Source organism: Mesocricetus auratus, unplaced genomic scaffold (assembly GCF_017639785.1).
Source record: "Mesocricetus auratus isolate SY011 unplaced genomic scaffold, BCM_Maur_2.0 Super-Scaffold_100025, whole genome shotgun sequence".
Lineage (NCBI taxonomy): Eukaryota > Metazoa > Chordata > Mammalia > Rodentia > Cricetidae > Mesocricetus > Mesocricetus auratus.
The window spans coordinates 15,683,381-15,709,884 of NW_024429206.1; the positions used below are offsets into that span (position 1 = coordinate 15,683,381).

Below are 26,504 nucleotides of genomic sequence, written 5' to 3' on the forward strand. Positions count from 1 at the left end.
CCGGCCTCGCGCGTGCGCACGCGCGCCGTCTCCCCCCGGAGGCGTCTGGGTGAGCGGAGCGCGGGCGCGCGCGCGCGAGGCTCGGAGGCGCACCTGTGAGGTGTCCCCCGGAGAGGGCCGGTGGGCGCGCGGAGTCCGCGGCCTAGACGCGCTCCTCCGCCGCACTTGGGAGTGAGTTGGGCCGGCCGACGGTAATGTGTGTCTGTCTGTCTGTCTTGGCTCTTCAGGACGGGGCGTGGGCCGACGAGCGGGCTAGGGGCGGAAGGCGGTGGAGTCGGGGGCTGAAGAAAAGGAAAACAACCCATCACTCAGCCGGGCCTGGGCCGCGGGCATGGCGGGGAGGGAAGGTCAGCGCGGCGCCCGCTGCGGCACGAGCCCGGGGCGAGGCTGGACAGTCCCCGCGGGAACTGAACTCCCGGGCCGGGCCCCATTGTTGTCGGGGCCGAGGCGGGCGGGAGCGCCGCAGCCCTGGGAGCCGAGGGCCGCGCCCTGGAGCGGATCCAGGCGGGTCCCGGGAGAGCGGTAATGGCCGCGCGCGAGCCGGGGCACGGGGGGCGCGGAGCGGCCCGCTGCATGGCGCTGTGTCCTGTCGTTTTCCAGCACTGCGCAGCCCCGGCCGAGGTCGCCCAGCATCCCGCCGAGGTGATGAGGACCTCCCCGCTGCCCCAGCAAGTCCGGCTGCCGCCGCCGGACGCCTCCATTGTTTGACCACCGCCTGGGCCCGGCTCCCCGCAGGTAAGCCGGCCGGTGGGACGCGCAACTCCCCTGCCGCCGCCGAGCCCCATGCGCCCTTCTCCCTCACGGCCTCCGCGTCTTCAGCCAGGTCGTCGCTCTCCGCGAATTCGGGCTTCTTTGTGAGTCCTTACTGGCCAAACTCCCCCCAAGTCGGTCTCGGGGTTGCGCCTGTCCCCATCGAGAGTTTATAGTGTGCCTGTTGCAACAAAGGAGTCCCGGGATTGGAAGTCACAGTCCCAAGCCGGTGCCTCCTTGCCAGGGACAGTGTGTGCCCTTTAAAGCTTGTATGGTTTTAGAGGGGTGGAACTCTCAGAGCGGGCCTGGCCTCTACTTACTCGGTAGGTGTGTGGTTTCCCAGAGAAGAAAAGTAGTGACATCCTGTACCACCTCCAGGTTAAGATTTAGAAATTAATTGTAGATGAGCAGAGAAAGATGTTTTCTTGTAAAAGAGCATGTGTCACCGATGACAAGTCCGTTAGCCCATCTCCAGCACGTGGTGTGTCTCCTAGATCTGTTAAAAGTTGTTTTATGGGAGGGCTTTCCGTCATGTTGAGTCTAACTGGTTGTGCATTTTTTCATTTTACCCTGTAATGTTTTTTTCAGAACGGTGGCCTGATGCTCTAGAATGTGGGCCTATCATTACTTGTTTAGTCATGTCTAACAGTGATGGCAATTGAAGATTTAATCTAAAGAACAACTTTTAAAAATCAAGGAAAAGCCTAGTGTCATTCTATGGTAAGATGGAATTTTATTGGAGGAAGCTACAGAACTATGCTAACTGTAGACTAGAAACATTTAATATGGGGGCTTCCTTGATTAGAAATTTGCTCTCAGCCCTCCCCGAGGGGATTGCAGACTGTTACTGTGCTTGTGACCTCGAGGAGGACGCTCAGAGCCTCAGTTTCTATACAGGTCTATCTGCTGCACAGACCTCAGTGAAGCCATGTGAAAGTTGGAGAGTTATTCGTCTTGGTGATACACAGCTCCCGCCTTGCAATGTAATTTGTCTATCTTTTTCATCAGATGAGCATAGCATAAACTACTTATGACGGTCAACTTTGAAGCTTTTAAGTTTTTTGTCTTGTTAAAATTTTTATGAAATGCTGACAATAGTGTGTTTGTAATGAATATTTTACAAGGCACATGTTTTTCTATTTAAACAAAAGTAAAGCACATTAGTTAGTTGGCTGGATCAGAGTGTCTGCAGTCTGCTTAGCTAAAAATCTTGCTTCAACGACGTTTAAACAAACTTATTCTTCCTGTTGTACATTTTCTGCATGCTTCCTGTGGCCATGGAAGGTTCAGGTTACCTTAGTCCCTTTCAGGAAAAGGAACTCCTTTGTAGGTGCATCAGAAAGTTTTACTGTCTGAGATAGTGATGAAATGGAGTAACATTTTAAGATACCGTCAATTCAGTCAACACCTTTTGTAGCTGTGGGTTTTTGTTTTCTTTTTCATTCAGTTATATGTGAGTTCCTAGAGCAATCTAAGAAAACTAATTTGTTCTTGTTCTCTCTCTCTCTCTCTCTCTTTTGTTTTGTTTTTTTTTTGTTTTTTTTTTTTTTTACGAGACAGGGTTTCTCTGTATTGTTTTGGAGGCTGTTGGACCAGCCTGGCCTCGAACTCACAGAGATCCGCCTGCCTCTGCCTCCCGAGTGCTGGGATTAAAGGCGTGCGCCACCACCGCCCGGCCTAGTCTTGTTCTCTTAAAAGTTTGTGAATTGTAGAGTGACAAACTAAGCTATCTGCCTGGAAAGTTAGGTAGCACCTTCTGTGAGCGAGCATACAAAGGAGGACCACATTTTAGATCGAGGGCCCTGAATGATTCCTCCATCCCCCAAAACAAAATTTAGGCTGGGATTTGAGAGATGAGTAAGCCCTGGTGTCAGTGAAGTAGGGGATAATTTTCCAGCAGAGGAACACCATGTGGGAAGGCCTTAAAGGGAAGGAAAGTAGTGCTGTTGTAGGATCTAAGGCGTTGCTGCATGGTGCTTAAAGGGAGAGTAACCTGAGGGAGTAGGGGGAGGCAGATCATGTATGGCCTTCACTCAAAGGGCAGGTTAGAAATTTGGTTTTTAAACAACCTCTCCAGTTGCCACATGCAGAGAGTTGAAGTAGGAAGACTACACTGGCCATTTCACTGTGCTCTTGGAGGAAGGTCAGCCTTTTTCCAGCTCATGGTGAATTCTGACCACTAGTTAAAGTGAAGCCAAAATAGATGTTTTTTTTAATTTATTTAAAGATGTATTTATTATGTAATGTTCTGTCTACATATCAGAAGAGGGCACTATGTCTCATTATGGGTGGTTGTGAACCACCATGTGGTTACTGGGGATTGAACTCAGGACCTCTGGAAGAGCAGCCAATGCTCTTAACCTCTGAGCCATTTCTCCAGCCCCTGTTTTTTTTTTTTTTTTCCAAGACCCAGGGTTTTTGTTTTGTTTTTTTTAGAGATGGGATTCAATAAAAGCAAGAGCAAAAACAGTTTTCCCCCTCTCTAGGACCTTCTAGGTGCCAGGCATATTCTCTGTCATTGGGTATATGTTCCCAACCAAAAAGACACCCTGAAACACACACACACACACACACACACACACACACACACACACACACACATTTTCCAGAGGATCTAGATTCAATTCCCAGAACCCGCATGACAGCTCACAACTGTCCAGTTTCTTCCCTCTTTGGGCAGCAGGAATGCACATGGTACACAAGCAAACATGCAGGCAAAACACTTATAGAATAAAAATAAGGAACTGTCCAAATTTCACAGTTCCTGGGGGTCATCAATGTGTATAAAGCTCTGACAAGATCAGGAATTGCTGAAGACAATCCTGGGAAAGCTTGGTACTTCTGTATGGGGGGATAGTGTGTTGGCTTGGAAAGAGGTAGCCTGGATAGGTGTCTGTAGTGCACTGTTGAACAAAGACACAAACTTCCTTCTATTTTTGTAACATACAAAACAAAATAATTATGTTTGGGTAAAAACAGAAGGCTATCTAGAAGAGGCCGTGAAAACTGTGGTTGATTCTGCAGGGGATCATTGAGAGCCAGTTTCCCTTCTTTGTGCTTTTGCACTTCCTGGTGTTTATGTGAACATTGACTTGGAGTAAAGAGGCTGTAAGTTCTGTGTGTTTAAAGGGTACAGTACTAGTGGTATATTCTTGTGCTATATTGGCCATATAATTCAAGTAACACAGTACTTGTGTTTCTTGGCATGGGAACCATTAAAGGAATTTTTTTCTTTTTGATTTTTTGAGACAGGGTGTCTCTGTGTAGCCTTGTAGACCAGGCTGGCCTTAGACTCAGATACACCTGCCTCTGCCTCCTGAGTGCTGGCATTAAGGACATGTGCCACCACTGGCCTGCTAAGAGAATGTTTTTAAATATAGTAAAAAAGAAAAGTCTTATGTACAAAATATGTAGAATGATCTTCAGGGTTTAGTTGTAAAATGGTGATGATATATTTACTAAATAATGCTGCTACTCAAAATGTATGCCAAGGAAATACCTTTAAAAGCTTATGACTATTAAATAGAGGAAAACCAGGACGCAGCTACAGACATAGTATAAATACACAAAAATTTCAGTAATCTTCCACTAAAACCTATGAATGGAAAACTGTCTATGAGAAATTAAATGAAAATCTTAAGAATTGTGGACTTTGGGTATTAAGGTTTTGAGCTACTTGAAAATATATCTGTCCTTTTATAGTTACGGAAGTTGTATTTACAATGAAATGTTTAGTTTTACAAATTACATTATATCAGGGACCTGTTAGCTGCATAATAAAAGAATGACTTCTTTCATCCATCCATTCATTCATTTATTTTGAAGCAGGGTCTCTCTGTGTAGTTCTGGCTGTCTTGGAACTCACTGTGTAGACCAGGCTGATCTTGAATGCACAGAGATCCTCCTGCTTCTGCTTCCCAAGTGCTAGGATTAAAGGCATGCACCATCACACCCTGTTGTGTGTTCTTTTAAAACCATAGACATTTGGAAATTACAATGTAAGTGGATGGAACTCATTGAGAAATTGTAAGCAGCACATAAGAACAACCTGATGTTTTAGAAAGGTTCCATTATAATGGGGGAGGGAGGGAAGGAGGGAGGCTTTGGGAGAAATAGGTGGTGAAGTAAATGATGTGTTTAGAGAAGCCTGGTAAGGTAGAGTGTACAGGGCTTGGTAGATGAGGTAGATGGTGCCTGGACTTCTGGCTTGGACAGATGAAAAGACAGAGGGTTCCATTTAGCAAAATAGGTGCAATAATGAGACTTGGGCTTGGACCCACTGAATTGAGGGTCCAAGAAACTATATACCGGTCACAAAGCCTCCAGGAAGGCTTTGTGAGTGAGTGTCTCTTTGCTTTCTGAAGTGTAGTGCTGAGCTTCGTTATTGAAGTTGTTTCTCTGTAGTAATTTGTTTTTGAAATACAATTATACATTGCAAATTGTTTAAGCCAGGACATGTCTGTACAACTTAGCCTTCATCGTTGATGGAATTGTCAGATAGAATTATTGCAGATGTTCTGACTCTGACTTTGGGTTTTGTTTGGGTAGTCTGGGGTGCTTTGGGCATTAGTGGCCCTGCTTTCAGTCTTCTCTGACAAGAGTAGTGTGTCAGAGTGATTCTGTAATGCTGATGAATGGTAAAGAAGGGACAAGACATAGAGTGGCACTCTGGCTCTGCTTCCTGAGGGCTATACCAGCTTGGCCCTTAGAGACAGATAGGGCTTTAGGAGTTGGTCATTTTCTTTAAAGGTCACATCTTTAAGAGCAGTTGAGCCCATGTGGAGCATAGTGAAGACATACTGGGCCACAGCTGGGCATCTATGTCACAGAGGACAAAGCCTCTTTCTGCAAAATAACCAAAATGCTTCTGGGAGAGGAAAGAGGGTGGTGTCACCAGATAGAGAGTATAAGAGGGGCAAGGGGCTTTCTGAGAAGGACAGCATAAAACTGAGTTTGTGTTCTGGCGTCATACGAGGGTCAGTGTGGCTGCACTCTGTCCAGTTTACTTCTGTTTGTCTGTCTGCATTCGTTGCCTCTTCATTGTATTCCCTTTTCTGAATGTGACCTAAATTTTCCCATAATAGCCACATCAGAAGGTGCCCCTAGTCACTCTCAGCTAACCTCATCAATGCAGCTTTGCTGCACAGCTGTGGATTCTCTGGGAGGCACCTGTGGCTTTGCTCCTCCATTCCATTCCTGTTTAGGGGTTCATGGTGTTGAGTCTACAGAGTAGAGTGCTTGACTGTAGGAGAACCTGGCTCAGTGTTTGGGGGAAGTGAGATGAGACCGCGCCGAGGTAGCATGGCGATACATTATGTGTTAGGTTGATGCTTTAAGCCCAGGTTTAAAGTAAGGTCACGCATCCTTGTTGGAGAGGGTGGTGAAAGAGTTTTGTTTTTGTTTTTTTTTTTTTTTATTTTTAAGTTTAAATTTAGATTAGAAACAAGGTTGCTTCACAAGTCAGTTCCAGGTCCCTCTCCCTTTCCCTCCCCTCCTCCCATGCCCTCTCCCCAATATCCCCTCATTTCCCCAGGGAGGGTGAGGCCCTCCATGGGGGTGTCCACAGTCTGTCATTTCATCCAGGGCAGGGCCCATTTCATCCAGGGCAGGGCCCATGGGTTTTTTTTTTTTTTTTTTTTTTTAATCAGGTAGTTTGGTCTTTTAGGAGAGCAGAGGGTATATGTGGGAGAAACAGCCTTACAGCCTTGTGTATCTCAGGCTGACCTTGAGCTCACTAAGTAGCTGAGGATGATGTGTTCTGTTTTTACGTGGTGCTAGCTAAGCACTCTGCTAAATAAGCTACATACCCAGCCCTGGAAGAAAAGGTTTTTAAACAAGTAATTTATTTTAAGAGATGTTGGAAAGGGTTCTGGACTACCTATATTTGAAATTTCTGTTGTTTCTGCACATGCTTTCCTCTTTGGAGCATGTAGCATCTCAGTCATGTTATTCCAAAGCTTGCTTATTTATTTATTTATTTATTTATTTATTTTTGGTTTTTTCAAGACTAGGTTTCTCTGTGCAGTTTTGGAGCCTGTCCCAGAACTTGCTTTGTAGACCAGGCTTGCCTTGAACTCACAAGGATCCGCCTGCCTCTGCCTCCCAGGTGCTGGGATTAAAGGCATGCGCCACCGCCACCCGACTAAAGCTCTTTTATTTTTAATAGTCCTACAAATTCATAAAATAAGATGCAGAATAGCATGCTCCATGCTGTTGTGACAGCTTATGATAAAGCATGATAGCCAGGGCAGAGCTCTACCCATGAGGGACTGTGTATCCCCATAAGTTCACAGTGAACCAATGAAAAGAATCAGCAGACTTTCTTCTGCAGAGCCAGTGTTGCTGTTCCCCTGGTTTCCCATATCATCTTCTTACTTATACTTTAACATGCAGTGCTGATGTGAAACACTCCAGAGTCACTACTGCCCCTGCTGTCAGTTCTCTGTTAATCTACCTTCTACTTTACTGTGTTTCTGCCTTGTAATAGAACTGTGTAGTAAGCCTCAGCTGGAACCCAGGAGCCTGCATGAAAGCTGCATGAATCAACTTCACATTCCCAAGATATTTGGCAGCCTTTTAGAGGTTGCATCCCAAGTGACTTCACCTGAGCTAAGCTGTGGATGGATGGCTGAGCCGTCTCCGAGCTGGTGTTAGAGTGCCCTATGGAGGTGCTGGGATGATTTTTTTTTTTTTTTTTGTAACAACCATTTGCCAGTTGGGCCATATGATTGAAACTGGCAAGGATATGAGTTGAGAATCGAAGTGGACTTGAGATGGGGTTACAGAGACCTATTAGGCCAGCTGAGGGTGGAGGAGTTCTACAGCTAGGGAAGTATGCTCGATTGAGGCAAAGGAGTATGACCACCAGTAACCTGTGAGAGAAAGAGCAGATGTGGCCCTTAGTTACTGGGGGAAAGTGAATTTTAGGGTGTCAGCAGTACAGTGGGTGGAAAGGCATGACAGAAGTCAGTCTTGAGCCCAACTTGAGGAGGGCATCTGGCAACTAGAGAAGGATGTGGGGGGGTGTACAGTGTTGTTTGCCCACATGTGTGTGTCAGATTCCCTGGAATAGGAGTTACAGACAGCTGTGAACTGCCATGTGGGTCCTGGGAATTGAACCCAGGTCCTCTGGAAGAGCAGCCAGTGCTCTTAACTGCTGAGTCATCTCACCAGCCCCTTTTAAGAAAAGGGGTATGTGTGTTGTCAGTGTTCTTGGGACTCCGGACACCCTCAGGAACAAAGGCATCTTTTCCAGGACAGTTGACCTTTCTTGTCTTTCCCAAGCCCCTGGACTCATTTTTTCCTCTTCATCTTCAGCTTTCAGCTTCTTGCTAATGAGTTCACCTTCTTTCTGACTGGTTTGCTGCTATCTGTCGGACCTTCTACAGCACTTGTGTACTTGGAATTTTCCAGTTTCTTCTCTCAAGCTGACCACTGCATTCTCTTGGGATTGTTTATATTCCTGAGAGACAGGGGAAAGCTGTTTTTGTTGGTGCTTTTATTGCTGTTTCAGACACTACCCTAGGTCACAGTTAAGGTCTGGAGTCAGATGATTGTGCTTGCTCTCATGGGCTGAGAGGCACTTATGACTGGTGTGCTCATTCAGGACCAATATCAGAATTATGTGCAACTCCTCCAATATAGCATGTCCCACAGTCCCCTTCTATCTGTAGAGAAGTTGGTGAGAAACTGTCCCTGATATACTGAAGGTATTTTCTGTTTGCTTTGACAGTGTAGAGCCTGTCCTTGGCACTAACAGTCCTGTTTCTCCTACACATAAACACTAGAAATGCTGTGGCCACTTCCATCATCAGTGTGGCCACCTGCCTGTCATGTGTTTCTCTCCCTAAAGCCTCAGAACAGTTTAGCATCACCCCAACTTCACAGCATAACAGGTTGAATACATGTCTGATCTGGGCGAAAACATGGCAGCAAGTTGATGCTGAAGTCCTTTGGTGTCTTGTCATACCTCCCAAGAAGGGTGAAGTTCCATGCCTAAAAACAGACCTTGAGGTTTCTATCCAAACTGCCATGAGTGTGTGGTGGGGAGTGAGTAAGTGCAGCAGTGACAGTGTCTGTACATCCATCAGTGATGACCCGACCCATCAAACTGAGCATCACTGTCAGTGCCCAGGCATCATTTATAAACTTCATCCTGTTAGTACCTTGTAGGATCTGGGGCCTTCATTGTAATTCCTTTCTTTACCTTCAAGTGAAGGTTACCCAACAGGGAGGGTAAAGCCAGGCCAGGAGTCCCTCTGTCTGACTTGGGTTTGTCTTCAGTGCTCCTCTGACCTGAACCACACCACTGGCTTTTTCCTCCCTGGGCTTCCTGCCAGCCGAGTCAGCCATCCAGCACCCATGACCTCCATCTCAGTTGGATATAGTTCCTTACAGTTGGAGGATCACTGTGGTACTGAGGAAAGTTGTACAAACGGCCTTGCTTTTCTTTCCCATAGTTTCTTGAGTATTCACTTTCATGCTTTTCAGGTATTGAATCCTGTATGCTTACACAAGCCCCCTGGTATGACTGGTCTGTCCTGTCTTGTGAGCTCTTCATATTGTCCATTTATAATACTCAGTTGTTAAAAAACGTCTGTGCTCCTCAGCTTTCAGTCATGTAAGCCTGGTGCTTTTGTCCTCTCTCCGTCTAGCAGGACCCTAAGACTTATAGTCTTGCAACCACTAGTGGCCCTGAGGCTCTAGTCACTGTAGTCAGTTTTCCATTACTTCACCATTTGTCCAAGATAGAGAATCTCCTTGAAGTATTTATTTTTATAATTTAAGTGTCCTTTGTGGGTAGGCCATTGTACTTCTCTCCCTGTACCAGTCCTGAGTTCTGCTCACTCTGTCTTAGGTCAGGGTGCTCACTGTCTGGTTCCTTGTTAGGGGACATAGACTGCTTGTGCCCCAAGTGACAACAGGCTTCCCTATATATATAGATTCACTTCTCTCTTTTTTGTTAAGTGGTACAGCTAAAGAGTTATGACCCAGGTATAGCAATAACCCATGCTAGTGTCCCTGAGTCATGTGATTCATAGAGACAGCAGAGAAATGGATTGTAAGGGTGGGGGATGCTGGTGGGAAAGGAGGTCCACTTTCCACCTTGCTGAAGACTGTCTCGTCTCCCTGGGGCTGGCTGCTCTGTGCCCATGCTATTCTTCAGCCTTTCTTCTGCCTTTTCCTGCAGTGGCTGGAGTTTTCTAGCCTTATTATCCTGGGGCCTGAGCTGGTCTTATCCCTTTGGGATTCACTACTGCAACAGTAGAGGAAGGAAGCTGGGTTACTACGTGAGTCCTATCAAGAAAGGTTTGGCCTACCTCTCTATCCTTTCTTTTTACTTCCCACCATCCATCCTATAGTGTGGATTGGTACACTACTCTGGAGTAGGCAGAGTATAAAAGGAGGCATTTTTATACTGTCATGCCCTGACCCTTACTAGGCCTTCTAGCCATGCCCTGAGGAGCTCCTGTTTTATTCGTTACCCATCATGCTCTTCCTTCATAAGGGCAGAGTAGATATCTACTCTAATGGGTGGTTGGGTGAGGTTGCACCTGAAATAACCCTAGCAGCTTTCTTAACTTTGGTCAGCTGTTCAAGCTGAGGCTGATGGGGACAAGTTACCAGTAGGAGCATAGCTAGTTAGTGTTCAACCAAGGATTTGAATTTGGGTCTTTTGTATATAAGCCCTCTGCCTTCCAGGTTACTCTGGTGTTACATTCACATTTACTAGGTAGAAAAGAGATGTTTAGTCCTGTGTATGCCATCCCCAGGCTGTCACCTGTCCATTACATTACTGTTTCTGTAGGTGGTGTTGAAGAGTGAGGACAGTAGTGGGGGGCATGGAGGGGGCAGGACAAGGCTTTGGGGTGGAGGAGGATCCTGCATTACTGAAGATGAGCTCATAGTCTTCAAAAACCTTTGCCCATGAAGTAGCACAATTGGCAGACAGCAGACTCTATTATGCACTAATTAAAGTACAGGAAATAAATAAACATTTGTTTAGCCTCAACTGTGCTCTGGGCACTCTGATAGGCACTTTCCTTTTTGTTCCTTTCTGTAATTATCTCAGCTAGTCAGTGGAGACATTATTATCTTATTGTGCAGATAGCCTGAGATCAGCCTGGATCACACAGCAGATGGCAGTGCCCGGGCCTCCACCCAGCTGTGCCAGGCTCTAGGTCATTTCAGCAAGATTTTGCTGAGAGAGCTGTAGATAGACACCCAGGGCTTTCCATCATGTTCTTAACACATGCACTCATCCTCACTCAGAAGAGAAGTTGGCCTCATTCCCTCTATAGTTTCTGTCCTTTTCTGAACCCAGTTTCATAGTCTTTGTGGAAATTTCTCGTTTAAAAACTCAGACAACCCTTTGTCTTTTTTCCTCATTGAGTTAAGGCCTCTGAAGTACAACACCCCTAGGACAGTGAAGGCATCCTGTCCTTATGCCTCTGAAAAAACCTATGACCCAGGTACACTTCAGTCTGTTATGAGTAAAACCAGGGAGCCTAGACCTGGAGGTATGTAGGACATGAAGAAAGAGAAAGGAGAGTTGAGGCTGCCTCTCTGCCAGAAGGTCCTTCAGTGGGCCTCAGTCCATGACCTACAGTCATACAGGGTGACTAAAGCTTTTCCCAGTCAGTAGTGGCAGATCCAGATAAGGCAGCAAGAATGACATCAGATCTTCTGTTAATAAGGGAGCAAGGTTTTTACACTTTGATTGATATGATTCCAGAAAAGGTGAAAGATAGAACTTGCTTGTTGTCTCCATATCAGAGCCACATTTGACAAGTCTAAGAAGCGGCCTAAAGTTTTCAGAACCTAAAGTGTTTAAAAAACACTTAGGGAAGCATCTTCTGTTACAGTGGAGGCAGGCAGGAGGGCACTCAGAATCCATCCAGGAGAAGCCTACTGTTACAGGAACATCTGAATCTTTATGACCCATTACTGAGATACTGCCCAGTGTCAGTCAGCTCCAGAGGAACAAGACAGTCTTTAGCAAAGTTGAAAGTGGACCTCTAGTATAGAAGGTCCAACCATACTAAACAGATTCATGAAACCCTGGTACATGCTGAGACTTGTCTGAGTTGGACAACTCAAACCTAAGTTTAAATATCTGGCTTTCAGTATTGTAGTTGGCCCCGAGGAGGAAGAAGGCCTATTTTCCTGCTATGACAGACAGTACCCTGAAAAAGGATGACCTGGCTCCAGGCCTTCACAGCTGCCATCAGCTGAGTTCAGGTGTGGTGCACAGAGCTGCAAGCCTTAGCAGCTGTGTTAGAAAAGTTGGGACAGCTGGTGAACCTTGTAGGTGTGGCCTCACTGTGATTTGTGGGACAGTGGCCCAGGACCCATCTGCTGTGACTGATGAGAAAGGAGAGAGTGGGTATCATCATGTTGGAGTACAGAGTCTTCTGGTCCTAAGAAGGGCTTCACACCTCTCTCTCAGGTATCAATCAAGATACATGCACGCATGCAGGCAGGCAGAAGTTTGTGTGTTTGTGTTGTGGATGGGGATGAGGCAATGCTGCCTGCATTGTGTCCAAGGCATACAGACTGTTATTACTGGCTGCTCTGGTGGTAAGTCTTTGCCCTGCTGCTACCAGCTAAAAGGGGGTTGGAGAGAACTACTCACTGCTTACGGAACTTTGTTTTCTGGGCAAATGAAAGCAAAAGGTACTAGAATGGAAAGGGGAAAATTAGGGGCTTGTGAAGTGTCACCTCTTGGAGGAAAGTATGTTAATGATAACTGTACCTCTTCCCTCTGGGTGCATAGGCAGGAGGGGAATCCAACTTTTAGGTGAGACAGACTTAGGAGGAGTATGGGTAATATAAAACATACACATCACTAACAAGGAGATATCCATTGTGTGCACCGTCCCCAGATGATAGTGTGTCTTTTCCTTCTTTAGTAGTTTTTCTGACTGCTGTGAGATGATGGTAGCCCTGCTCCTTCTGAAGCCCCGGGGAAGCTACAGTCTTGTCTCCTCCAGTGTCTGGGGGCAGCCAGTAACCTTGATATGCCTCGGCTGGTGTACACATCTCAGTCTTTGCCTGTCTCCACTTAGTTGCTCCTATAGCTATAAGGATGCCAAGCTTTAAAAAAGGTAGGGCCCACCTTCATCAATTAAGTCCTCATCTTAACTAGGTTGAGGGCACATCCCATCTGTATTAAGTATGGGATTAGGGAGAGGCCAATGCATGCTGTCTCCTTCCTTGGTAGAACTGATCATGTTAGAAGAGTGTCGGCACTTGGTCCTGTAGTTAGAACAAGGGGTTCTGTTCCTGAACTGTAGTTGGGCTACATAGGAGAGGGGCTTGGGACCAGAGTGGGTATCAGAGGAAAAGCCATATTGAGGGAAGAGGGATGTCAGGAGCAAGGCTCAGATGATTCTGAGAAAGCAGCATTGGAGAGGTGTTGAAGTGGAAGAGGGTGTTCCTGTCACAGAACTCCGAGCAGCATGTAGCTAAGAAATGAGTGCTAAATCATATTTTCCTAGAGCTCTTACTCCTGTAAGACTGCACTCCCCCTGGAGCAGCCCATCTTTGTTCCCTGCTGTCAGTCTGCCCTTGGAACTAGCTCTCAGTGCCTTCCTGTCTCTGAAGATTGAGACATTACCACTAGGGGTCTTATAGTGGAATGGTTTTATCTCTGGGAAACCTGTCATTTCACATGGAGTGTGTCTCGTGCTGGTGGGAGCTTTTGACTAAGGTTCTGCTTCTGTTCCACCCCTTGCCTTCCCCACATGAACTTCTACTTCCCTCCTAGAAGTGCTCACCATCTATGTTCCTGGGGGACGGCCTCTCCCAGAGCCTGCCTAAAGGATCCTGGGTTTGTCATGTGTGCTGCAGGCCTGTGTGTTCTGTGTCTTGGGTAAGCAACAGGGCTGTGTCATCTCTTCTGCTAACAGCTGTCTTGCAGGCTGGCAGGTATGATGGCTTTGAGTATCACAGCCACTCATCAGCATGCCCTGGGGAAGCTGGGATTCAGGATCTTCCAGCACAGCCATCAGTTCTCAAAGCTGCTGTGACTCATTGCACTTCCCCACCCATGTATCACCATCTTTCTTGGAGTCTTATCCAGCCACTGTGACACCATCTGCAGCTGTCAATGAGAAAGGTGATCTGGTAGCTGTTTCCTTCTGCAGTGTGAGGGATAAGGTTTCTGGAGAAGTGCTGCAGTAGAGAAATGCTCAACATGTCTGCTTTTCATTTTCTTTCCCCAGAAACTGCTCCTAACACTTGGGATGCCTGATTACATATCACATGCTTCGTGGGTCTGGCTCTGAGTAGAGTGAGATATGATGGATATGTCTGTGACCCCGACTTAGAGAGGCTACTCCCACACTCAAGTGTTTCATAGACACTCTGCCTAGAGTAGGGTTACTGGTACTTCAGAGTATCTTAGAGAGCTGCAGAGAGCTTGCAGTGCTTTTAGGTTCCTTAAAAGCATCATTTTACTTGACTTTTGAGTAATAGGGTCATTGTCTTCAAAGAACTGCAGATGTTTCTGAACAGTTCCATTTCAGATGTCCTTGGGGGAATGTGGATCTCAGGTAGAATTGCGGCATTTCACTTGCAGAAGGAGGGAAAGAGGACAGTGGGGGGGGGTACACATATGTTCACATCCTGTGTTAAGTCATTATTCTCTGGACATGTGCAAAGTGAACTGGCTGCAGGTCTGAGGGGATACATGTAGATGGTGTGGTAGCTGCTTGCCAAGTTTGGCAGAAACCACATACATTCCCAGCAGGTGGGAGGCTCAGAACAGTGGAAACCAGGTCATGGCCTATATCCGTGTGAGAAGGCAGAGATCTGGATGGGCAGACATTTGATGTGTCTGTTAGAAAACCCCATCTTGCAGAAAGCCAGCAATCAGCATTTCTCCCCTAGCACCTGAGTGACTGAGCCCTGGAGGTAGATCCACTGGTGAAATTTTCTCCTGTTAGAACAGCCAGTGCTAGCCTTTCTTCCTGCCTTGTTGTGTCTTGTAAGGTAAAGCTGAGGATTTAGGTGGGGAGGAATGAGGAAGGACAGTCCCAGCATTGTGTTTGGAAGAGCTATGTCTGGGGAGTACGAAGGACTGCAGTTAGAACTTGATTATTACAGGGTGTCAGGCCATATAAGCTAAAGAGAAGGAAACCTGGGACAGAAGGGACTTGGTGAACCGAGCTGGCAGGAAAGCAGGTGAGGGTTGGCAGTCAGTAGAGAGAGGCTGTTTGCAGAAGTATCTTAGACCTGGTCAGTCATGACAAGGCTGTGGGAACGGAACTATTCCATGTGGGAGGTGACAACCTAGAGCATCCTGAGTTCAGAGCTCTTTGGGGACTTCTGCTGGGTCTTGGCTGACAACTGTTAGGGTTGAAGAAATCCTTCTACAGACCAGACAGGAACACATTCCATAGAACCCATAGAGGAGATAAACCTGAGTGTCGAAATAGAGGAGAACAGCCTGGATGCTAGCAGAGATCCTTGTCCTAGGCTCATGGGGAACTTGAAAAGAAATTAAATACTGAGTGAGTGTAAATCTGGAACTTTCAGAAAAATAGGGAGGGGCTAAGTGTCCTTTTGAGATTTATGATCCGGATGAAGTCTGATGGCACCGTTTCAGTGCTCAGGATCTTGTCCAGATAAGTAGAGAGCTAATTTCAGAAAGACTGGGACATTGTTCAGAATGGCATGAAAGTCAGCAGTTAGTGGTTGAGTTGGAGTCTGCATCAGGTGTGAAAGAATGGTGACCCCAGGAAGGTTGATTAGCGTGAGTTTTAGAACAGAGTTTCTGGTAAAGACAGAGCCTGGGTGCCACAATCGGTGCGGTGGCAGAGCAGGGGCACTGTGGGAGCTGAGCTAGAATGGCAAGTGGGAAGGAGTCAGCCAATATCTCAGCGGTAGGACTGGAGATGCTGTGAGTAGGGAAGACTCCATGGTGTTCGCTAGGCAAAATGCTGGGATGGGGGTATTTGTGGGCAAAGGACAGTTCAGTCCTCATGGCAGACACACAGGCTAGCCTTAGCCTCTCTGTGATGTGGGATGCTGTGACTGGGTCGCATGGATTACTCACCTGAGTTGTGAGAGTGCTGTTGTATGTCTTTCTTGGGGCTTTAGAACCCCTTATCACAGCAGTTGTATATGCAGAGGCCTCTCAGGCTTTTTATGAAAATTTCTAATGAATTTAAACAAAGGAACAAATGGAGTCCTAGGAACCTGAGTACCCTACCTGCTGCATGTTCTTGTTTCTGGCCATTCCCAGAGCTAGTCTGTGGTGACTGCTGATTACCAGTTGCTATTGGTCTTGGCAATCTGAACATGGGTGTCCTTTTTTAATAGAACAAAGCACAGAGTACTATAGCCTTGAGCTCTCAGAGCTAGCTCCATCTCAATTTGTAATAGATGCAAAATCATGTTGGGACCTGTATGCCGGGTCTGGTGCTGAGGAGGACATGTCTAAATCCTTTTCATTTCATTCAATATATGCATTTCACTCAGTTTCCCATCTGTGGAAAACCATCATTTTCACACCCCTATTCCAAATACCGTCAGCCCCCAGCTGCTCTGCACACATCTTCCTATGATCTTCCAAGAGTTATTTCCCAGGGTGCCATTCTGCTACCCTTACCTAGTGGCTAGCCAGGTTGGGCAAGTTCAACCAATGAGTTTCTTGTTTCTTCTCAGCCAGTGGAGACAGCTGTGTGCCTGTTTGGAAGTCCTGACCGCTGCCTGTTTCACAGTGGCTGACTGTGTGTGACTGCAGCTTTCCAGGAGTTTAGTTGGGGCCCCCTACAGAGTTGTCCATGTACATACAGCATAGTTATAACCTACCATCCTCTGCTTCCACCTCAGAGAACTGGCATCCAGTGTTGGCACCTACATTCTCCTGGTCCCTACCCCACGGTGTGCCGCCACCCCAGCTGCTGCTCTGTGGAGACTGTGCACCTTGCTCTGCATTACTGGATGGAAATTATGGGTCCATGTAGAGAAATCCCCAGAAATTCAAGAGCTCACCTTTTTCAATCAATAAACTTAAACCTTCTGGTCAACTGTGCGTGTACCAGGGAACATTAAAGGAAGCTATGTTTCCAGTGCTGCTACTAGTCCTTCCTCCCCAGCCTGACTCTGAACTTTTTATCTTAGTAGAGGGTCTGTCTCTCAAGTTCTGCCTCAGACGAGGGCTCATTTGGAGTATCTGCTTGTTCTGTTCTCTTCTCCTGATCTTCCTTCCTTGTAGCTAGGAACTGAAGCTCGTAAGCTTGTGAAGGAGCCACATGCAGCTTTGTGGCCTGACAGCCTCTGAGGGACATCTGCCATCACCCCGTTCCACATCCCACCTGTCCTGTCTATATCCTAGCGTCAGAGTCCCCTTTGCAGTACCACAATCTAGAGCCTCTCTTCTTGGTATCCTTTTCTGGCATTTAAGATTGGTTTTTGACTTGTTGCCTCATGGCACCAGTCCTCAATGTCACCTCAGTGTGAGGTCAGCTTGAACAGGCAAGCACACCAAGTAGGTCCTACTGGGCACTGGAGCTTACTGCTACTGGAATCCTGGTACGTCACTGAGCCACGCCTTTGTCTGTGAGGGTCTAATCTGCGAAGCTTTGCCTAGTATTTAGGCCTTTGGCTGGTTCTCTAGTACATTTTCTGAAATTTCACTTCCTTTTTTGTCTTTTCGTTTTGTTTTCCTAAAAATTGGGTTTGGTGTTGGCTCAGAGGAAGGCCAGTTGCTGGCTTGGGAGCTTGTAGGGAGTCTTCTGTCTTCACCTCCCATTTCACTGTATGAGTGCTGGGATTACAGACACATAGACACACACTAATATGCTCAGCTCAACCAAGGTTCTGCAGATTCAAACTTGAGTCCTTGTGCTTTTGAACAGCATCTGCTTTTACCTACTGAGCCACCTCCACAACCCTTAAAAGCCTCCATATAAAACAACAGATTTTTAAAAAGGGTTATTTATTTTATGGCTGTGTGTGTGTGTGTGTAAAAGTTAAAGATGTCAGACTCTCTGAAGTTAGAGTTACAGGTGGTTGGGAGCTATGTGCAAAAAGAGTGCTTAACCACTGACACATTTCTACAGCCCCTAAAATGACTCTTAACAATTGCTCCATACACATACAGGGTACATGGTGACCAAAATGTCAACAGAGAGATGGCAAAAATCAACTGGCTTGCTCTGGGTCAAGGTGTTATGACCACAAGATCCTCATAATAAGACAGTGGACAATGTCCCAGACCAACCTGAACCTCTGTTCTGTTTCAGTAAGTTGCCAGGGAGCAGGCAGAGAAACCTGAGCCAGGCTATATAGGCAGTTACCCTGTCTGCAGCAAGAAGCCAAGGGTGCAGGGGGGGGGCAGGCCAACTATACCTGACAGCTCACAATGACAAAACAAGACTATCTCAAACAAGGTGGAAAGTAAGGACTAACTCTTGAGGTTTTCTCTGACTTCGTGTGTGTCGTGTCACATGTACACACACACACACACACACACACACACACATACACACACGGGGGGGGGCAGGCCAACTGTACCCTTTTATTCATTAATTGATGTAACACTGTATAAAATGTCTGAGATGAAAAAGATTGCTGACATAGCCTCAGATAATTTCCAGTGGGTGATTTGGGAATTTTGTTTCTTTTGTCCCCTCCTCATCATTCTATTTTTGTTCACTGTGACTGTCAAAAGCCTGAAATAAAGCAATGGCGAATGTTTCCCCATCTGCTCTCTAGAATGAGGCAGCCCCAGTGGGGTATGAGCAGGGGTCCTAAAGGATCATGGACTTAGGAAGCACTAACTGCCAGAGTGTGATAGTAAGCAGCATGCTGAGTTCTTTCCTCAGTACTTACATCCCAGTACAGGGGGGTCAAAGGCCAGGGAAACAAGATAATTACAAGTTGTATGTGCTTTGAAGAAACCAAATAAGGTTAACGTTGAATTCTGCTAGGGACCTCCTTTACTTAGCGAACTGACATAGCCACATGGGAGAGTGGATCCAGCCCTGGGAACAGTATGGAAAGGTTGTAAGGCAGGCTGTGGTTGGGTTGTGTGAGAACTGAAGAGGAGAGCCAAGTACAGAAAGCAGAGAAGATCAGACAGGCCATGAAGGGCCTCAGTGCCAGGGTAAGGATCACATGTTATTAGTATGCCAGGAAGACATTGAGGATGGTTCAGCCAGGGAATGTTGTGTCTTCTTTCTCGAATGTGGGGTCAGTCTTTCAAAGCAGAGATACTTTTTCTTATTCTTCTGCAGGATAGCTATTCTTTGAACTTGCTTATGAGTATTGGGAGGAGTTCTTTTCTGTCAGATTCTCTCCTTGATGTTCAGATAATTGATGAGCTGCTATAATTGATCACGTACTTGGCTTAGAACAGGAGGATGATATCTTCAAATTCTCTTCTCAGACCTGCAAGTCCAAGAGACGTGTCTCTGGAAGACAAGAGCTGCCTCTTCGGGATCAAAAAAAGGTGTGTGTGTGTGTGTGGTCATTCCCCCATACTCCCTCTGTTTCATTTAAGTAACATTAATCCTGAGATCAATGGATGTTTCTGGACAGAAAGGATGTTGTATGTTGTTTATTGTTTGTATTACAGAAAACCAGCGTGCTACTGTATAGAGTCCCCAGGAGCAAGACTGGCTGTGCCTGGAGCCAAGGAACCTTCATGCTGTCAAGGCCTGCCATCTGATGGGCAGGAGGCAGAGCGACATTCTGACTCTTTTTGGAGAGCTACCGGGGCTCACCATCAGCTGGCACCTTCTGCCCTGGGCAGACAGATCACTACACAGGCTTTGTTTTATGGGTGAAAAGTAGAAGAGTACTGCACATCAGAAAGAATCCAGGGTCTCAAAACAGAGGCTTACTCTTTCCTGCCCCTGGAATGTTGACTACAAGGGATCTAAAGGAAAGAAAGCTCTGTGCTGAGGAGCTATGGGATTCATATGAAAGCCAGTGCGACTTCGTAATCAGTAAGAGCTGAGTGAGGAACACTATGCAGGAAGAAGCCTTCCACAGAAAGACAGGCAGGGAGAAGCTGAGGCTGATGGTAAGCTTGCCCAATAGAGCAGGCCTGAGATAGACTGCCAAGATGGCAAAATAAGACGCTTTATGAAGTAGCAGTCCTGGAACTCAGAGTTATAAGGACACTTTCTTCTCTAAGTCACGATACCAAATAGGAAAAATGATCTACAAGTGCCCCATGTGCAGGGAATTTTTCTCTGAGAGAGCAGATCTTTTTATGCACCAGAAAATCCACACAGCAGAGAAACCCCATAAATGTGACAAGTGTGATAAGGGTTTCTTTCACATATCAGAACTTCATATTCATTGGCGAGACCACACAGGAGAGAAGGTCTATAAATGTGATGATTGTGGTAAGGATTTTAGCACGACAACAAAACTTAATAGACATAAGAAAATCCACACTGTGGAAAAGCCCTATAAATGCTATGAGTGTGGCAAAGCCTTCAACTGGAGCTCCCATCTTCAAATCCACATGAGAGTCCACACTGGTGAGAAGCCGTATGTCTGCAGTGAGTGTGGGAGGGGTTTCAGTAATAGTTCTAACCTTTGTATGCACCAGAGAGTCCACACTGGGGAGAAGCCCTTCAAATGTGAAGAGTGTGGGAAAGCCTTCAGGCACACCTCCAGCCTCTGCATGCATCAAAGAGTCCACACTGGAGAGAAGCCCTATAAATGTTACGAGTGTGGGAAGGCCTTTAGTCAGAGCTCCAGCCTCTGCATCCACCAGAGAGTGCACACAGGGGAGAAGCCCTATAGGTGTTGTGGGTGTGGGAAGGCCTTCAGTCAGAGTTCCAGCCTCTGCATCCACCAGAGAGTGCACACGGGAGAGAAACCTTTTAAGTGTGATGAGTGTGGCAAGGCCTTCAGCCAGAGTACAAGCCTTTGCATCCACCAGAGAGTACACACCAAGGAGAGAAACCATCTCAAAATATCAGTTATATAAAGATGTTTTGCTAAGAATTAAAAATCTTAAACCCGTAAGTGCCACTAGGAAGGAAACCTCAAATCCACCTACGTTGACCCTGGGAACATCTACAGCAGTCCCCAGAACATTCTGAGAAGGTTTAGGTGAGGTTGTGTTTTTCTGAATTTGGAATTTTTTGTGCCCAAGATGGAGTATTGTGTCCCTGTTACAGGTATAGTGTTTCCTGGAATTCTGGCAACAAGCCTCAGCAGTTGAAATAATTTCGAAACTCATCTGTGCTGTGCTTCCAGGCAATGCCAGATACCCCTTTTGGAGCACATGCTCCTTCCTCTATTCAAGCCTATCTACCGGTCAGTGCATTTAAAGATGGACAGCTCCCTTGAAGGCCAAGTCCTGGTATTTCTGAGGTTTCCACTTGACTCAACCCTGACATAGCTTTCCATATATCCCGTTATTTCTGAATCCACCTTACCTCATGTCCTCAGAGTACTTATAAACACCTACCCCTTCCTAGATGGCATTAAAATTCATTTTAGATTTTAGGAGAGTCATGATAAGCACTCACTCAGCCGATCAGAAAATCACTGGCAGATGTACATGCTCTGGAACTTTTGTTTGTGAACTCTGCTAATCACTGTGTCTCTAAGTTAGACTTATTTTCTAGTGGCTGCGTCACATGCTTTAACTTGAAATTTGTTTTTTAAGTAGCTGAATGTATATATCAGGGAGGAAGAAGCAAGCAAACTGAGCTTGTCTGCTTCAAGAGTGACCCTCTTGGGCCCCATTTATAAGTGGTGGGGTTACCTACCAGCTGGGGAGGCCTTGGGAGGGCTAACTGGGGAGTCACTGAGGATGAATCTGTCATCTCAGGCAATAATGTGTAGGTGTCATCATGGATCACATACAGTTCTTTTTCGGCATGAGTGTGTATTGGCTAATCCATCATCATTCACTGAGTATTTATTGAATGCCTCCTGGGTGTTGGACATGTACTGGGTGCTGGGAATGCCACTGGATCATGAAATTCACCTCTGGAGGAAACGGGATAAGCAAGTTAACACATAAATAATGTAGTTTTCAGTAGTGATTAAGTGCTATGAGAAATAAACTAGGGTGGTATGTAGAGGGGGTTGGGGGGCCAGGTAGCAAGGGTCAGGAACTCTGCGCTGAAGGTGCTGGGGCCATGTGAAGGGAGCAATGACAGTGCACAGCACAGGTGCTGCTGGCTCTGGGGACGAGATGCAGGTGCTGGAGGTAGTTTGCGGGGAGGGGAGGCACTGAGCCATGAGCTTAGTGGCTAGCATTTATGGGCCTGTTGTGTTTGCTTTGTTTCTATTGACTGATGCTAAAACTCTGGGGAACTCAAGGGATGTTGAGAAGACCAAAAGTCCCCAGTGACACCAACACAAAGCTTCCATTTCCGTTTCCTTCTCATTCCCGTTCTTGGTCTCCCACATGCAGTCATTTGCTCAGGAAGTCTTTGGGAAACTAGTGACCTGTAAGTCTGAAGTGGGTGACTGGCTTGGTGGCTTCTGCCAGCCATTTAAGGCTGGAAAAAGAACTTCCCAGATAGTCAGAAATAGAGACTGTTTGGTTTTTCTCTGCAGGTTTTTTTTTTTTTTTTCTCTTTAGATGTTCGGCTGGAAGAGGCTTTTGTAAAACTGAAGCCTTGATGCACAGAGGCTTCATAGGAGCACACAGTCAGTGAGTAGGGTTTAGGGACGAATCTGTTACCATGCATTTCAATGCAGACATCTTCAGGCAAGCCTCTGGCCCGCTGGTCACTGCCTTCCCCCTCTCCAGAGAGGGCTATTGGCTAATAAAGCCCCTTCCAGGCCTCACAGCCACCATAGCAATGTACTGTGTCTTAGACTTCAATGTCACCACAGCGTGGAGCATTAGAGAAAAGCCTAGACTTTTAGTTGATAGAGAGCCAGTTGAAATATCATCAATAGAATTTTAGTTTTAGGAAAAATTGGTTTAATTTCTAGCTTTATTACTATTAGGTATGTAAGCTTGGGCAAATCGCTTAATTTTCAGGTCTAGTTTTCTCACAGAATGAGGACACTGGACTAAATGATTTCCCAATTTCCAGGTAGTCCTAGAGTTCTATATTTCTACATAGTTGAATTATTTTATCATGCTGTTGCTGGGGAATACAACTAACACTTTTGAAGCTACTAATTTTATGTCAAGCTTTAAAGTCCATAATTGTTATCTTCAGAAAATATTATTTGACCTACAGTATGTCTAAATCAATTTAATAAAATCACTTTATAACAGGACCCCGTGTTTCCTGTGTGGTATATGAGTTCGGTAGTATTAGAGTTTGGGATTAGCTGTCCTTGTGCTGTAGAGTAGATGTTCATACAAAATTTAATCTTAAAATGTTGGTAGCACTCATTCTGTGTATATCATTTCTGTCATCTGCTTGGACCCTTGGACATGTCTATGAGCCCATTCTTACTTGTTCTGACTGAACCCTTAGTGCCAGTGAGGATGAGACTAAAGTTTCCATCTGGGCGGAGGTGGGTGAAACCTGTTTTCTGAATAAGGCAACTAACTACATTTGCAATTCTTGTGTAGGTGAACTTTTGCATTCCATTCTCTTTTTGTTTTTCTCAGGACAGGGTTTCTTTGCATAACAGCCCTGGCTACCCTGGAACTTGCTCTATAGACAAGACTGGCCTTGATCTGCCTGCCTCTGCCTGGGATTAAAGGCATGGGCTACCTAGCTTTGCATTCCATTTTCATCTGTGCTCTGACATTTGTATATCCTGAATGATGCTTCTGGGAACATGTTCCCTCTGAGTCCCATTTGTGCTCAACAAGTTCTGTTGGCCCTGGTCATGGTCTGCCCTGAATCAGTGAGAGATTGACAGTCTGGGACCTGAGGGGTGACTTTTGGACTTGGTGTGCAGTTTTTCTGTTTTTTTAGAAAAAGGTTCTGATGCATTTGAAACTAACAAACACTGGCTGAAGAAGCTTCTGGTTGGGTCACAAGATCAGTCCTGGCAGAGACCTTAGAGGGACACCTGATGGTTCCACCCAGTCATAGATCCCTAGGACAAGTAGGAAATGAGGACAGCTGCTGAAGTTTGGATCTTCAACATCCCTAATGATGCTCATGTTAAAAGACCTGGTCCCCACAGGGCCAACCAAACATTGAGATACAGAACTGAGCCAGAGTAATGAGAAGCCGAGAGCTGGGGAAGTGGCTCAACAGTTAGACCATGTACTGTTTTTTTTGGGTTTTGAGGCAGGGTTTCTCTGTGTAGCTTTGGAGCCCATCCTGGAACTCCTTTGTAGACCAGGCTGGCTTCGAACTCACAGAGGTCTGCCTGCTTCTACCTCCTGAGTGCTGGCATTCAAGGTGTGCACCACTACCTCCTGGCTTCCACATACTATTCTTGAAGAGGACCCACGTTTGGTTCCCAGCATCCACAACAGGCGCTCACAACTGACTGTAGCTACAAGTTCACAGGATCTGATGTCTAGCCTCTGTGAACCTCTTCACTTGCATGCACAAACCCATACGCATATTATTTAAAATAACACAAATAATTTTTTTTTAGATACTAAGAAACTAACAATAAGTAGGGTGAGGGACAGGTAATGTGCTTCATTAGGAAGGTAGGGAGGAAGACTATAGTAGAAACGAGAAGATAATGTGGTGTGTTACACCAGACCACAGATAAACTGGGACAGTCTCAGCATGCCCAAGTTTGTAGAGTCAGGATAGCTCAGGAAAGACCTGACATGTGTATGGAGAACACTAAACTCCTGCTTGAGTCTTGGTTCTAAAGGAGACTTCTTGCTGTAGAATGAAGGTAAGATCCTTGGGGTGATATATAGGTTAGTTTTTTTTGTTGTTTTGTTTTGGTTTGGTTTTGGGTTTTTTTTTTTTTTTTTTTGGTTTTACGAGACAGGGTTTGTCTGTATTGTTTTGGAGGCTGTCAGTCCAGCCTCGCCTTGAACTCACAGAGATCCTCCTGCCTCTGCCTCCCGAGTGCTGGGATTAAAGGCGTGCGCCACCACCGCCCGGCAATATATATAGGTTAGTTTTAAATTCTTTTTTCCTTTTTATTTTGTTTTTCAAGACAGGGTTTCTCTTCTCTATGTAATCACCCCTAGCTGTCCTGGAACTCCCTCTGCAGACCAGGCTGGCCTTGAACTCACAGAGATCTGCCTCCTAAGTGCTGGCACCCAGCTGGTTTTAAATTCTTAAACCTGTTCTTGTCACTGGTGTCCCACTGTTGACATCAGTCACCTTGAGCCTCATACCCCTCAAGACATCATATTTTTTAAAATGTACACTCCCATCCCTGTGTACCCTGACCACTTCCAGAATCCTACCAGTAAGTCCTATTCCCAAAGTCTTGGAGAGAACAAGCCTGAGATTATGTCTTGTCTTCTGAGCTGACTCTGACACACTTAGTCTTGGTCATTGCTATTCACCTTGTGCTGCTGCAGCAGCCAACTTAATCCTGCCAACATTTCAAAAACAAAGAGTGAAGTCTAGAGTTGGGCATTAGTGGCGCACGCCTTTAATCCCAGCACTCGGGAGGCAGAGGCAGCAGATATCTGTGAGTTCGAAGCCAGCCTGGTCTACAGAACGAGTTCCAGGACAGCCTCCAAAGCAATACAGAGAAACACTGTCTCGAAAAAAAAAAAGTGAAGTCGAAAACCGCTACTGGCATAGTTTCAATCACAAAACAGTAAATGGGACTGGATTGCAGATAACCTAAAGATAAATTAGAAACCTCCCAGCAAGTACATAAACATGCCAAGTGACAGGTGCCAACAGAAAGCAGGTAGAGGTGTTACCAATCAAAACAACACAAGGCAGAATACACCAGTGTATGACGTGGTATTTGCCCATGTAGTGTGCTGCTTTCTCTAACAAAGAAGCTGTGAAGGTAGTTAGTATTTTAGGATGTGGTTGAGAAATGCAGTCTCCACTCATAGCAGGGCATGTTAGTTAGTACTCATCTCAGAAGGCCCCCACTGGAGTGGCACTGAACACATGTTGGACATGCCAGTCATTAGTGAACTGTCAGTGAACCCCAGACAATCGAAAGGACTGGGCACTGCCAGACACCAGGACATAGAAATGCCATGGGTTGCATTCTGACTAGTGAAAATTGATAAACAGCCAAAAATCAAACCACTAGGATATTTACTAAAAGCCAAATAAGGGCTGGAGAGAGTTCAGTCAGCTTGATTTGCAAACATGAGGACCAAAGATTAATCCCCAGCAGCCACATAAAAGCCAGCTGCAGCCCATGCCTGTAGTTCCAGTGCTGGGGAAGTGGAGTCAGGAGGATCCCCAAGGACTCCTTAACCAGCTAGCCTACTGAAACATTTGAGCTCCAGGTCCCAGTGGGAGACCCTGCTGCAAAAATCACTAGGGTGGAAAGTGATGAGGAGGCTTGACCTTGACCTCTGGCCTCCACATTGACACATGCACATATATAGGCAAATTAAGCCCCTCACTCCAATTGGATCCCAACTAAAGGAAATTGAAGCAAGCACAGACAAGTTTCCTGGTATAACAAATAAGAATGACGTAATGTATAAGGAGGGAAGAGGCCTGAAGAGATGACTCAGCTCTGTAGAGAACCTAAGTTTGATTCCCAGCACCCATATTTGTGGTTCACAACTGCCTCCAAATTGAGTTCCAGAGGATCTGGAACGCTCTTCTGGCCTCTAGAGGTACCCACAGACTCATACATACACACAGAAAAATCTAAGAAATGAGAGGTTTCCAAGGTTTTAGGCTATATTGCTTTGGGACCCGTGGTGAGGCAGA

General features: G+C 46.0%; 1 non-coding gene across 1 annotated transcript; it reads left to right on the top strand.

Moving 5' to 3' along the window:
* The first annotated feature begins 17 nt into the window (after positions 1–17).
* Positions 18–20,382, top strand: LOC101822874. Its single transcript, XR_005870927.1, has 4 exons — positions 18–191; positions 601–735; positions 19,151–19,213; positions 19,340–20,382. It is a non-coding gene; the product is annotated as an uncharacterized LOC101822874 (transcript).
* The last annotated feature ends 6,122 nt before the right edge of the window (positions 20,383–26,504 follow it).